This window comes from Eurosta solidaginis, chromosome 1 (genome assembly GCF_040869045.1).
Source record: "Eurosta solidaginis isolate ZX-2024a chromosome 1, ASM4086904v1, whole genome shotgun sequence".
Taxonomy (NCBI): domain Eukaryota; kingdom Metazoa; phylum Arthropoda; class Insecta; order Diptera; family Tephritidae; genus Eurosta; species Eurosta solidaginis.
Window position 1 is genome coordinate 57,577,849 of NC_090319.1, and position 15,028 is coordinate 57,592,876.

The 15,028-nt window shown below is 38.4% G+C and overlaps 1 protein-coding gene across 1 annotated transcript in view; it reads right to left on the reverse strand.

Moving 5' to 3' along the window:
- Nucleotides 1-14,503, reverse strand: part of Fur1 (Furin 1) — a 710,727-nt gene extending 696,224 nt beyond the window's left edge. Inside the window, exon 1 of the mRNA XM_067791546.1 lies at nucleotides 13,977-14,503. The gene's annotated coding sequence lies outside the window, so the exon portion shown is untranslated. The remainder of the gene's footprint in view (nucleotides 1-13,976) is intronic.
- Nucleotides 14,504-15,028: the final 525 nt, after the last annotated feature.

A 15,028-nucleotide genomic window follows, 5' to 3' on the forward strand; every position in this document is an offset into this window, starting at 1 on the left:
TCATTTTTCCAGATTGAGTTAAAATGGTCACCACACCAATCATCTGCGCCTTGTAACAAGGGCTCCTAGACCGTTAGCATAGTCCACAATTTTGTAGACCGAAAACTAACGGTAACAAACACTACGACCTAAAGTAGAGAAAATAACGCTCGTGTTTAAGGAGTATACCTCGTCAGTCTTCTACGGAATACAGCTTCTACAGACTATGAGAATAAAGTCCTGTTGGAAACAACGTACTATGAAGTACCTACCAAAGCGATAAAAGCCGATCAAATGATCCAATGCGATCCTATATACCCATTACACATTTACAAGGATGACGTTTACTAGGAACAGCCAAGGGCCTGACGCTTCTCTTTTGATGTGTGCAGGTTATGAACAATGGTAATGGTGCTGCCCACCCCGGAAAACACAACCAGCGTGTAAAGTAAGACGCACCTTTCATCCATCGGGCGATTAGGAGTTTTTTGGTCTGAGGCTACAACAACCGAAATAGGAATTAGACCAAAAACTAAAACATTACGAAGTTGTGCAGCTCGTGTCTACTTAGCCTTATTGCCCTTAATATATAGCAACTGGTATGAATTGTGCCCTACAATCACCGGGGCAACCTGCAAACTGTGAAGAGTTCTATTGGCCGATTGCAATTAGCTTGCTCCACTCAGCGCATATCTGCTCAGTTTCAGCGCCTCGCAAAGTATGAAATTACCACTGACATAGTCCACGAGCACTCAGTTAGATAAAATGGTTTCGGGTGACGGGGTTACTGGTGGGTACCTACTTTGAATTCATTACCTACTGATACCTACCTTAGACTATCCTATAATGTAGGACGTTATATTTGGCAATACATCCATTCGCTTGTTACGCCACGAAGAGCAGAGTCTTAAAAACCGGTGACATGGTACATATTTTAAATTTTAAAGACTACAATGAAATTCTTAAATGAGTGTTTATCTAACGGGAGAGATGGATATGAATCACCTACCTACATTCCCTCAAAAACCAATTCATATACCTCCAATGCGCATAAGGTGGACCCGTTATGCATTACAGCACTAGCGGTATTGAAAGGGCACACATATTGTTGTTACAATACTAAAAACAACGGTAGAACAGAGCTGAAGGTCAATATAGCAATCTTTTACCTCAATACTCTTCCCGCTTGTATGGCTACATTGAAATAAACCATCATTTTTAAGATACAATGAATGAATAGTAGCCAAATGCGAAGCCGGAACTATACAGCTCATCCTGCCATTAGTCAGGCTTAGAAAAGTACGAAGCATGTGGAAAATATTTGCAACCATTGAATTTGTTGAAGTTCCTTTTTTCCACCATACCGAGTCGAGCCGACACAATTTGCGCCTTAACATATGCAATAATTTTAACAGAATTTGTTTTTTTTTTTTGTTAATCTTTTCCCTTTCGCTTAAAGTAGTAGTAGTAGTAGTAAGAAGACAGTAAAGCGAAACACACAAAAGAAAAAATAAAAAAAATTGAAGAGGCAGCCCATAAGAAACAAGAAGAAAGCTAGCTTGTCAAAGCTTATGTGTCCCATTGTGAAATTCTCAAAGTAACTGCCTACGCTGCTGCTTATTTGCTCTTTGTTTTGTTTTCATATTTTTCACTTCTTCTTGCGATGTTGCAATTTCGAGTACTTTCCTGTTTATTTGCTTTCATTGTTACTGTGCTTTTGTTTTTCTTTTGTTAATGTTTTTTTTTTTTCCTTGCTAGGAAACAGACATGGAAATCGGTGCTTACAACTTAAGCAGCTTGACGACACACTAGAAAATGGGAGTATTATGCGAAAACCGTAAGAATTCTAAGTACATATACAGGATTATGCCACACAAGCTGGGTGTAAGTTAAAATTGACTGAGACTTAACAAGCAAGCACTTAAACGGCGAAAAGCTAGTATAAGTATGAGCACATTTAACGAGAGATGCCGCTAAAATGGAATTATTACATAATATTGTATTTATGATCTACTGAGAAGAATGGGTTACAAGTAAGTATGCATTACAATTTATCATTGCATACTTTTCGGCGGTGATACTTATTTTTCAAAGATCGATTCTGAGCATTGAATTACATTTCTTTCGGACGTACGAAACTAAAAGCAGTCTGACAACTTTGTTGCGGTCTATACCACTGCTGCATGATGTATCTGGGTACAGCCGCTAATAGCTATGAAGGTTGTTTGGGTGAACTCAGAGTCATAAGCTCGCGGGACGTCTCGTCTTCTATTATAATACTAAAGTGAAATTTGAAGCCTCTATTGTAAATTAAGAGCCAAGTCCAATATGTCGCACACATGGAGCAATGCGCGAATGTTACCTCCGTCAGGACTGGACCTTCGACAGCTTTTTAAACGTGCCAGATCGAAAAACTGCGTAGCAAGGGCATCTAACTTCCGGAAAAGGATTCAGCACAATAGGGTGTAGTCTTAGAAAAAGGTTCTAGTAGTACCCAGTGTAAGGATTTTCATGCCTCATATGGCCCGATCTCAGTTGCTTCCAATCAAGCTCAGGATTATCTACCAGCGGGTTCTAAGTTCTTACTCAGAATGTGATGTTAGCCATCCCATCGTCCCATCATAAATAAAGATTTAAATCTAAGGATCAGATCAGATATCTAAACCTGCGCTTGGTTGATTTCAAGTTTTAAATTGATTCCAGATATAACACCTTGAGAAGTGAAAGCATAGTTGCCCATAAATATATGCGCGGCAAAAGCAAAGTAAGCAACCACACTTATGTGCATGTAAACATCAAAGCATCAAAGCCACACATACATGCAAACACGAAGCTAAGAGCGAAGAGATTATTTCACATACACAGATGTAATCACCTAGGAGCAGAGGTTATTAATCACATATATACACGCGTATAACCAGAATACAAAATTGAATACCAGATACATAAAGGAGAAATAAATATGGAGCTGCTCGAGAGTATAAAAGCAGCGAAAGCTAAGGCATAATGAATCAATTTGAATTTTAAAACGCTACCAGTGAAGTACGCGAGTATTGTAATCGTGAAGTACAACTACAAAAGTAGTGTAAATAAAGAACGTTTTGCTATACTGAATATTTCAGCTATTTCTTCACCAGCTTAGAGATCCGAACTATAACAGCAGGTGCAGAATAATCAAGAACTTTCAAAAATTCGATAAAAGATTTTCGCTTCCATATCCGTGCAAAAAATGCATGGTACGTTTTTCATCAGGGTGGAGACCAAATTGGTAAAAAATAAGTCATAACAGAGTGGTAAGAAGACATAATAGCAAGGAAATGTCAACCTCGTTAGCGCCGGTCTTAGTAACTGAATATTTTGGCCTTCCATGCCGCAATCGGTCTGGTTTTTAATCCGTTTTCCTTTCAACCAATCATATAGGTGACTTCATCACAACAGCTCCCTGAACCCCCCCCCCCCCCCCCCCCCCCTCCGGTGCCTTGTGTAACCACTTTGAAAATATACAAAATGGATGTGATATTAATTTCAAGTCAATGCCTGCAAACCGGTCGGTATCACTTTACACGGCTGCGGTGATATTAAAGGTTCGAATGATTTAATAGCTCGAACTATCTTATCCTGGTCTATAGTCTTTGTGATGCGGGTTTTCGCATATCAACCACGACTATCTATTGAGTACATTATAATTTAGTTGAGTACAGTTCAGTATGCAATAGTACGGCTCGTAACATTACAGTTCAAAACAGTATAGACTACGTTATAGTACAGTATAGAACATTATAGTACAGTCAAGTATCAAACAGTACGGCACAATACGGTCTTCTACGGTACGATATGGGTGCTGTTCAGTACAGTACGATATAGTATAATACTATATGAGTACACTAGAGCATGGTACAGTACAGTTCAGTACATTTATAATACAAGGCGCGATATACCTCCAAGGAGATTTAGGTCGAGCTTCTGTTCAATATGCGTCGGACTCTTTTTAATATTTCATAAAAATTGGAGCGACGGGACCTACATGTTTTACAGAGCAGTATAGCACATAAAAGTACAGTACGGAATAATACGGAACAGCAGAGTACATTATAGTACAGTATATTTTAGTGGCATGAACATAACCGGCCGATTCACAAAAATAAGTCGACGTCAGAGCGCATATTTGGCGATCTTATTTGCCAACGGTATAAAGTATGCCTCGAAAACGATGATAAACTGATAACCTCCCTGATCCGATCTTTACGTATATGGATTGATGCATACAATTCTTCAAAATCAAGTCTTAATAGTTCAACGGATTATACGGCATATTTAGTTTTTAGATCGAATTTTTTTATAAATTTGTTACAATCTGATGGTAGAGCTAAGAGGTAACAGGAACCATATCCCAGTATAACCGAATACGAGGTGTGTTCAAAAAGTATCGCGAATTTTAAATTTTCTCGGGGGTACGTATATTCGAATGTCGATTTTTTTGTGGCGTTATGTTGGTACCCATGTCTCTCACGTATGCCGACAAGCTGGGCCATTTTGAATGTTCACTTAATTGTTGACAGCTGCTTTGCTTGCACGTGTTTTGGCTCGTCTTCGATTTTTACCTATTCAGAAAAAATGGATCAAAGAACCTGTATCAAATTTTGCGTGAAAAACGAAATTAAGTGAGCGGATGCATTCCGGATGTTGACTCTGTCATACGGAGAAGCTACCTTGGACCGAAGCAACGTTTATCTGTAGTACAAAATGTTCTCAGAAGGCCGAGAAGATGTGAACGATGAAGAGTGTGCCGTACGCCCGAGCACTTCAACAACAGACGAAAAAATTGATGAAGTGAAGAAAATCGTCAAATCACCATTAAATAAGTTGCTGAGGGCTTAGACATATCGATTGGCTCGTGCCATTCCATTTTTATCAATGATTTGAGCACGATACGGGACGCCGCGAAATTCTTACCAAAATTGCTCTATTTCGACGCGACTTTTTGGCCAAAAACAACACACTAACGATACCGCAGCCAACGTATTCCCCAGATCTGGCTCCCTGTGACCTTTTCTTGTTCCCTAAACTGAAGATGCCCATGAAAGGACAACGCTACCCTACGATTGGAGAGAAAAAACGGCGTCGAAGCAGGAACTGAACAAGATGAAAAAAAATGATTTTTTTGAAGTACTTCGAAGATTGGAAAAACCGTTCGCACAAGTGTATAATATCGCATGGGGCTTACTTTGAAGGGGACAAAATAGATATTTATGAATAATTAAATAATTTTCGAAGAAACACAAACTTCGCGATACTTTTTTAACACACCTCGTACTTAGTACACTGAAAGAAATGGTGCTAGTAAAATCAACAAATCGGTTCTGTAGTTCTTGACTTTACGGAGATTCGGTGAAATTGATCGAATTATGGTTAATTCGACCGAGTTCTTTGTCAAGCGAACAAATTAGGTTAGTTATTTCAACAGAAGAGAAATTGTCGCTTATAAGATAACAAAATTCTGTAAAATTGACAGACTCCTAATCAATCTAACTGATTTTTTTGTTAAAACAACTGATCTCACTGGTCATTTCAACAGCGATCAACAGTCAATACATGAGCAAATTTCAAAGAGAATTTTACGCTCACTGCGCTCTCTACTTTGTACTTATGTATACTGTGTACTATGTGTATGCACGTATTTACGTATGTATATGGCGGCTTTCGTGGTGTGATGGTAGTGTGATCCACCTACCAAACCGAAGACCCTGGGTTCACACCCCGGGCAAAGCAAGATAAAAATTGAAGAAATAAGGTATTTCAATTAGAAGAAAATTTTCATAAGCGGGGTCGCCCCTCGGCACTGTTCGGTAAGCACTCCGAGTGTATTTCTTCCATGAAAATATCTCAGTGAAAACTCAAATGCCGCAACATAAGTACTTTCGTACAAATCTGTCGCAATAACTTTTTTGTTGATTTGACTACTAAAACGGTCAGTTACGAATCAACGATTTGTGCGCAGTTGATTCAACATCTTGTTGCGATGGATAAAAATTGACAGAAATTTCGATTGAATTCACACGTATTTCGGTTGATTTCACCAGTATTTTTTTTTTCAGTGTAAACGATCAATTTTCTGCTTAATTGAAGCTGCTCCTAAAAGTTTTATGATTTCAAATGGTATAGTGAAATAAAATGAGAATAAAATAAATGAAATTAGAACACATTTTCTATTATGTCTAAAGGAGATGGTAATGTAGGCATCATTTAGAATACAAAATGTTAAGAAACCGAGAGAAACATTAACAAACAGTAATAACGAAAAGTAAGCGTACATAAATCGGAACTAAATGAAATGTGCTAGGTCTGCTAACAATGCCAATTTGAAGGAATGAAGCGAGCGATGATACACTAAATGAAATAGTCAAATGAAAAACTAGAAAATAAAGAGTAGTCTCACTACAAAAATGGTACACACATAAATGCTAAAAGAGTTTCAATGTGAAGCGTGCTGGCATTTAAAATTGCATACGTGCCTTGAGTCTAGAAATTTTGAATATTCGTGTTTTCACACAGCGTGTTTCGTTTGCTTTTAATGAGAAATTATGACCTGCCCATTAGGTTTTTGGCCTCATTTGTATAATGAGAAAACTGCTATCAAAACATGCCTAAATGTGTGGAAAAATGCTAAAGCCACGAGCATGTCATTCAAGAAATTTTATTCGCGGTAGGCTGCTATGAGACGACAACGGGACCAGGACAAAGCCAAGTGAATTAATGCGCTCTAATGCTGTTGATGAAAGCATGGAAAAGAATGAATAGAAAAAAATGTAATAATGGAGGCTTAGGCGAAATTGAAAGCATCTACAAAAAGTAATGAAGTTGCAAAGGGACCAGCAGTATATAGCAACATGACAAATCAGTATTTGCATTGTTAAGAGAGCGGTAAAAGATAGCAGTCGACAGAGTTTAAATGAAAGTGCATATAAACAAAAGGAAGCTGTGTACAAAAGTATGAGTTTAAATTCAAGAAATGAATGAGCGTGAGTAATTGAGGCAGATGTTAAAAGGAGCAAAGAAGCGCATAAGTAGCAATATTACTAATGACAGCGAAGTGATTTCATTTTTAAGAATGTTGAACGACAACGCCAATGCTTTAAACTTTTAATGGGCAAGTGAGGAAGTCTTAAGTTCGGGTGTAACCGAACATTACATACTCAGCTGCCAACTTACAGCTTGCAAAACTTTTAAATTACCATCTTCTAAATATAGGCGGCGCCGTGCCTGTTGTCCAAAATTTTACTAATTTTCTATTCGGCATCATAAGGTCAACCCACCTACCAAGTTTCATCGCTTTATCCGTCTTTGGTAATGAATTATCGCACTTTTTCGGATTTTCGAAATTTTCGATATCGAAAAAGTGGGCGTGGTTATAGTCCGAATTCGTTCATTTTAAATAGCTTAACCAACGAACCGATATCATTTCGTTCCGATAAGAGCGTGAACGTGAAATTAACGAAATGATTTGGTTTCGTTTTCTGCCATATCAAAACGAAATCAAATCGTTTATGTTGATTATTAATTTCAAACTATGCTGGCAAAGCTGATTGATGGCGGAGTCATTAAAGGTGAAAGCATTAGCCAAGCTGATTGCAACTTTTCTCATGAATTTTGACAGTACGAACATTTCTCAGAGCATTTTTGACATTACCACCAACGAATTACACAAACAAATTAAATGGAGTTTGTGTGTGTATATGCGCTCGTTGTTACCACCTTACGGCTTCACCATGGCTATATCATTGCCAGCACAATTCAAACATAAAGTATCACGTTTTTGTTAACGTTTTTAACGTTAATGAAAGCTTTTCCTTTCGGTTAAAAACGAGATACAGTTTATCTTGATAATTTCTTTATCGATAATATTTCGAAGTGTTTCAACGGAAACGGTGGAAATTTTTTGATAAACGATTAGCTTAACGTTAAGGTGCATCGCTGCTGAGATGAGTGCCCAGGAACTTACATACCAAATTTCATAAGATACCTCAAAATTTACTCAAGTTATCGTGCTTACGGACGGACGGACGAACGGACGGATATGGCTAAATGACTTTTTTCACCCAGATCATTTTGATATATAGAAGCCTATATCTGTCTCGATTAGTTTATGCGGTTACTGGGTACCGTTATGCGAACAAAATTAATATACTCGCAGAGCTCTGCTCAGCTGAGTATAAATATAAATAAAAGTTAGAAAACTCCGAAAATACCACCCTATGGCCTTTTTTCCGAAACATGGTCGAACGGAAATTTCCAAAATGGCCACTACAGGAAATTTTAAAGTCACAAAGTCAGTTGGCCTTATGGCCACCGTAAATGGCCAATTGACCTTATGACCAATTCGTATGCCCATAAGCTAAATTGGCATTATGCCCGCTGATTTTATGGCACACCACCATAAAATTATTGCATCGGTTCTTGATACGTATGCAAACTTTCAATTGATCTTATGACCATTTTATGTTGACCTTGTGTCCGTTGACCTTATGTTACGCCGGCATTAAATTATTGCACTGTCATTGATCCTTAATACATGTGTAAAATTTCTGCTGACCTTGATGCAATTATAAGTGCTCATAAGGCCAATTGACCTTGTGTCCGTTGAATTTAAGTCACTTCACCATAAAATTATTTTATTGTCATCGGTACGTGATACGTTCATAACGTTAACGTTCATTTTAGGGCCATTTGAAGTGGTCATAAGTTCATTTGAGATCTTGTCGGGGAGTCGTTTACATACAAACAAACAGGTGAAGCTAATATAAGGATGTTAAAAACCGCCCGATGAGATCTAGAGGGAAATAATGTATTCATAAGAAAAAGTAACTGAGACCGATAAAATAGCCGAAAATGTTATTGCGTAAGGAGTGCTTCACTCCATTCAAACTGTCATCAAAGTCCTCTAATGGAAGTCCAAGGAAACTACCAGTTTCAATTGGCGTGAACCATAGGGAAATTGATACAGTGACGTGGCTGCTAAACCGCGAATGCGCCGTTTCCTTCTTGGATGACAGCAAGTACTTCATCTTGCTCTCATTTACCGCAAGACCGGATTTTTTTGCTTCTTTATCTAATCCAGAAAACGCAGGACCCACAGGGCGTTTGTTCATGCCAATAATGTCAATATCATCAGCGATCGCCAATCAGTGTTCTTATAAAATACTGTATGAGCACGATTTAGTTGCTGCTAGAATAATCTTCTCCACAAAAGCAACCAGAGCAAAAAATAACAAAGGACGGAGTCATTCATATGACATCCATCCATGGTCATCAACTGCTTTACTTAATTGCCAGAAATATGCATCATAGCCACAGCCACGCCTAGGTTACATTAGGTTAAACTGGTCGGTCAATAAAGACCTCACATAGACTGGATTTAAATTTGTTCAACATCCAAACGTAAACACCTTGGAAAATACAAGAAGTTTTCTAGGACCTAGGACCAATTACTGCCTCGAGATCTGGCAACTATGCCACCCCTAGTAGCTGACCTCGCGAGCTTAGGACACGAACACAGAAAATTCTCTGCTGCCGCATTTTCTACATCTGTAATTACTAACGAGTCCTAATTTATATGCATGTGACGCCAGAAGGCAGTGTTCAGTTAGTATTAAACCTGGGTATTAGCGCATTTTTTGTAGTGTTGACACCATGCAACAACGCCAAGGCCGGTGTCAACTCAGTGAGTTAGCATTATAGGTTGAACTGGCTGGCCAATAAAGACCTCACATAGACTGAATGTGTCCATAGTGTTACACTAAGCAAATTTTTTGCGCTAATTAGCAGTGAGTTGGTGGTGTTACATGCGCCATTGCGTCGGATGATATTTATGTGTCAGGCACGAGTTGCGACACTGAATTAATGACGGCAGTGCTGATAATTCCGTGGTGTGAACTTCAGAAAGCAATAATCACCTGAGTTCTATGTTGTTGGTTGTTATTTTGACTATTGCGATACACTTTTATATCTTGTAACCAGCTCCCAATTTCCAACCTTCGTTAACGCTAAAGCTCCAAACCCCAAAAATACCTAAAATAGTAGCAAGTGCGCAAAAAGGTGTGGAACATTTAGAACTAAATGGTCGCAATAATAACAGCCTATCTCTGATACTTTTACGGAAGACTGTTTTAGAGATTATTGGTGATGGATGGCTATCATAACAGGCAGAGTTAATTATGAGTAATAACCAAACTGAGCTGTTACCAGAGGTTAGGAACTGTCGCTCCTCCCCCGCGCGTTAGGAGGCTCAGCATATACCCGCGGTAGGTATGCCTGTCGTAAGAGGTGACTAAAATACCAAATTGATTCAGAGGGTTGTGTAGCGCAACCCTCTCAAGGGGTTGCCAGCGCAATATATAGCTTCTCCAACCCAATTGTCAACCTCGTCTATCCGTGGCGAATCCTGTTTCATTAACAGCGGAGGCTTTGGCGACCCCCAACTCCTGATGGATCTGGTGAGTGGGAGGCCGGTATGGCCTAAAAGGTTTCATGTGGTCATACCAAATCGTTCCCCAGATGACCGAGCTAGTACCTTTATGGTGCTTGTTACCAGAACGTACCGGATCTGCATCCGGCAAAGGACCATCAACATCGATAACACTCCTCAAGGCCTTCGTGGAGTGTCCTTATTGGTACAACAACAACAACAACAACAGGTGTCGCTCCTAAAGCTATTAGTCCTAGTCTGGTGTTACTTATGCCATATTGCGCCTCGGTGTCACGAAATAGTGTGTCAGCACCAGTAACTCCACTCTCGACGTCAACTCAATAACACAACACCGGGAAAAGTTACACAGCCTTAGATAGTATGCCTATCATCTCTCTTTGCAGATATGAGCAACTTCTCGGTATCTAAATTTTTGCTCAAGTTATCTTCATGAGGAAGGAACGTTGGACGCGCATGAAGCCAAGCGAAATTTTTCTCGTCAGTTCTAGTTTTGATATATATATGTAGATGTCTATATCTACCTTAATTTCTGTTTACCGTTACAATGTACATCTGTGTAAACTAATGAGTACATCTGTGTTTCATACCTTTCGTTTTGCAATGGAATTTAACTTAGAATTGGAAGCATGCAAAATAATATTAAAATAACCACGCAAATAATGCACGGCTTAATCTTTTAAGCCACACTCAAGCTACTCAGTTCCCATAAAAAAAAAGTCTTAAAATGAAAAATACTTGCAAACTACAAAATGAAGTTACGCCACCTCCCCCACACTGCTGCAACACAATTCGACTCAACTGGAGTGACAAGCACAAATTGACATGAAAACCTGGGATTTTTACGGAACGTTTAAGTAATTGCAGCTAAACTAACTTACTACATTGTAAGTAAGTAACCGTAGGTTGTAAAAAAGTAGTAGTATTTGTATTTTATGCACTCACTTGTGGTATTTTGTTTATTTTTTCGTATAATTTGCATTTGCTTTAAATGAACAATTTCAAGCTGCATATGAAAGTAAGAATTTTTTGGTTCGGCAGGGTTGAGGTTTTTCTTAAGTTCAACATTGTATAGCAGCTATTTATTTGTGAAACAAGTAGAGGGAAAGCATGGGCCTAATGCTTTTAGTGCTGCGAACCCTGTCTTGACTTTTCATCGCATATATAGATATTTATACATGTGAGTCGTTCCATATCACACTGAACAACTCTCAATGGGTTAGCAATTACTGCTTGTCGGAACAAAAATGAATTCGTATTAGACAAATTTTTAAGAACCTTAGGATCCAGGATTTCTAAAATTGCTGAAACCACAGCTCGATTTTGTAAATAAAGATGGCTGACAAAGTATGATTATTAGTTACAACTTTATTATTGTGCCAAAAATTTCAAATTTGTATATTGAGTTGGACTTTTGCGGCATCATACGCGTTTAAATGCTTCCGCATCTTCTTCAGGGAGTACAAAATGTTGATGTTCTAATTTAAGTGTGTAAATCAATACGTGTATCTCAGAAAAATTTTCGAAGTCGCTTAGTCTGAGCTCGATTAACTTTTATGTAACTGCAAATTTCTAATCCAGGTAGTTACAGAATACCCCCGAGCTGTTCACACATGGAGGCGCAGAGTTGGCAGAGAACATGAATTAACTCCTATGCAAAATATTGTCCGATGAGCGCATTCCTTCAGACTGGAACTCTGCGTGTACTCTGTCCAATCCACAAGAAAAGCGATCCCGCAAACCGCGCCAACTACCGCGGCATCAGCCTGGTTAATATTGCGTATAAGGTTCTATTTAGCGTGCAGTGCGAAAGACTGTAGCCCATAGTCAACAAACTGATTGGACCTTTATCAGTGCGGCTTCAGACATGGTAAATCTGCTATCGACAAGGCTCTTACGATGCGCTAGATCTTGGAGAAGAACCACGATAAGTGAATCGATACACACTACCTTTCTGTCGACTTCAAAACAGAGTATGATAGCGCGAGAACAAGCTGCTATGTCTGAATTTAAGTTCCCTGCAAAGCTAATAAAGCTCTGCCAAATGACTTTGAGTAACACAAGCAGCTCCGTAAGGATTGAGCAGGACCTCTCCGAGCCGTTCGAAACCAAATGAGGCTTCAGACAATGCCACTCTCTTTCGTGCAATTTCTCTAACTGGAGAAAATAATTCCCGGAGAAGATAATTCTAGCAGTAGGACTAAACCGTGATGGTACAATTTATTGATGATATTTATATTATTGGCCTGAACAAACGCGCTGTGAGTTCTTTTTGCCTTCTCTGGATCAGATAAAGAAGCAAAAAGAAGTGGATCCTGCGGGAAATGAGGACAAGACGAAGTACTTGCGGTCATCACAGAAAGAGTGGGCACATTCCCGCCGATGACGATAGTGGAGTGAATAAAAACCCAAAGGCTTCACTGGCTAGCTCATGTTCTGCGAATGGACGAAGACGCGGCCAATAACCTACTGTGTTGGGAGGTTTAATTTGGCGATCCCCATTTGGCATCAGCTATCGCGAAACAAGGATATCTGGCGTGACTTATAAGGAAACGGCCAAAATCGCTTAGGCGATTAAGCGCCAATCAAGGAGACTTAGTAATGATAGATTATTGAAACTCAAAAACGGAAAAGAGATGCCTGTCGTAAGAGGCGACTAAAATACCAAATTGATTCAAGGGGCTGTGTAGCGCAAGCCTTTCAAGGGGTTGCCAGAGTAATATATAGGTTCTCCAACCCAATTGTAAACCTCACCTACCCGTGTCGTATACTGTTTCTTTAACAGCCGATGCTCTGGTGACCGCAAGTTCCTAATGGATCTAGGGAGTGGGAGGGCGATTCCCGAGATGACCGGGCTGGTACCTTAATGGTGCTTGTTACCGGAACTACATTCGGCAAAGGACTATCAACATCGATTACACTCCCCAAGGTCTTCGGGGAGTGTCTTTATCGCTACAAAAACAACAACAACATCAAGTTTAAAAGCGTTTAGATTTTCATCAAAATTTTACATACATTAGGCGATTGGAAGGAAATTTAAAATTTTTTTATAAATGATTACAACCGCGGCCCTAACTGAAATCATTACCATAACCGTAGTAAGGGCGTCAACCGTGGAATATGAATGACCGGGATTTCGTTGCGTTACGCGCAAATGTTAGCATTCATAGTTTTGTTTCGGATTGACGCATAATACAATTGTAAATACTGGAAGTTTTTGAAAATAAGAACATTTATTTCGTTTTCAGATAAGTTTGGAATGAATGTCATCCAAATCAAAAGCTTTTGATCACGGCCGATTGAAAACGGAATGCCCCATGGATATATGTACATATATACACATGTCTGTACATAAGTAAGGGCACATACTGCTATTGTGCTATCTGTACATCATTTTTCAAAATACCTTAAGGTAAACATTTCTTTAGATGCCCCAAACTATTTTTGATGAAATACTGCAAAAATGTTTGTGATTTTTTTTTTTTGGTTTTTTTTGTTCTTTTCATTTTTCACTTACCTTTGTGCAATAGAAGTTGAGTTACGCAGGAAATGAAGTTCTAAAGGAATCTCGCTATTAACGTAGTACGAATTGTATGTGCGTACATATGTGCGACTTATATTAAGATTACTTTCAACTTGATGGTTTGTGTGTCTGGTTGTAAGTATGCGCCCACTTCAAATTTAGCTTTCCGCCTTCCAACAGTCGCGTTGGTTTTGTGTTCAATTTGTTTGCTCTAAAAGCTTACTTTGTATTTTCTTCACCTTTTGTTGTTGCTCTTTTATTGTATTACGTTTTCTTCTGTTGTTTATACATATGAATAAATGTTTCAAAGTAAGACTTTTTCCATTTTATTTTATCATTGCTTGGCTTGCTACGTTATGAGTGTGTATGGGTGTGTGTATGTTGCGTTTCCTGAGCTTTTGCCGTTACAACAATAATTAAGACGAAATTTTATGTATTAAAATTTACTTTTTTTCTTGTGTTTGTTCGAAGCTACTGTTTTTTATGTTTCTGTGTATGACTGCGTATTTTCCCAAAAGAATCTGCAAAGAAACGAAAAGAAAGGTTGGTAATGAGAAGATGGTAAGAACACAAAGGTAATCTTCAAAAGCATATTCTAATACACAACTTATTAACAACCCGAAGAGAAATTGATAACTTTTCGATATAAAATCGGTAATTTTTTGTTAACAAATCGATAATTTTTCGATAAATGTTTGAAAATATCGATGAGCTTTCCATAACAAAACGACAAAACTCTAATAACAAATCAATAACGATAGCAAAGCAATAAATTTTTGACAACATATCGGTATGATTCAATAAATAATAGTTAATCTTTCGATAACAAATATATTACTTTTCGATGGCAAATCGATATCTTTTTAGTAACATATCGATAAGTATCCGATAACTTTTCTATAATATATCGTTAACTATCTAAATTTTCTTTAATTTTTGAAAAACAAACCGATAAGTTTTCAATGACGCCAGTAAAAAATTGTTCACAGTCTTATAACAAATCGATAACTTCTCGATAATTCTTGATTACATATCGATAACTCTTC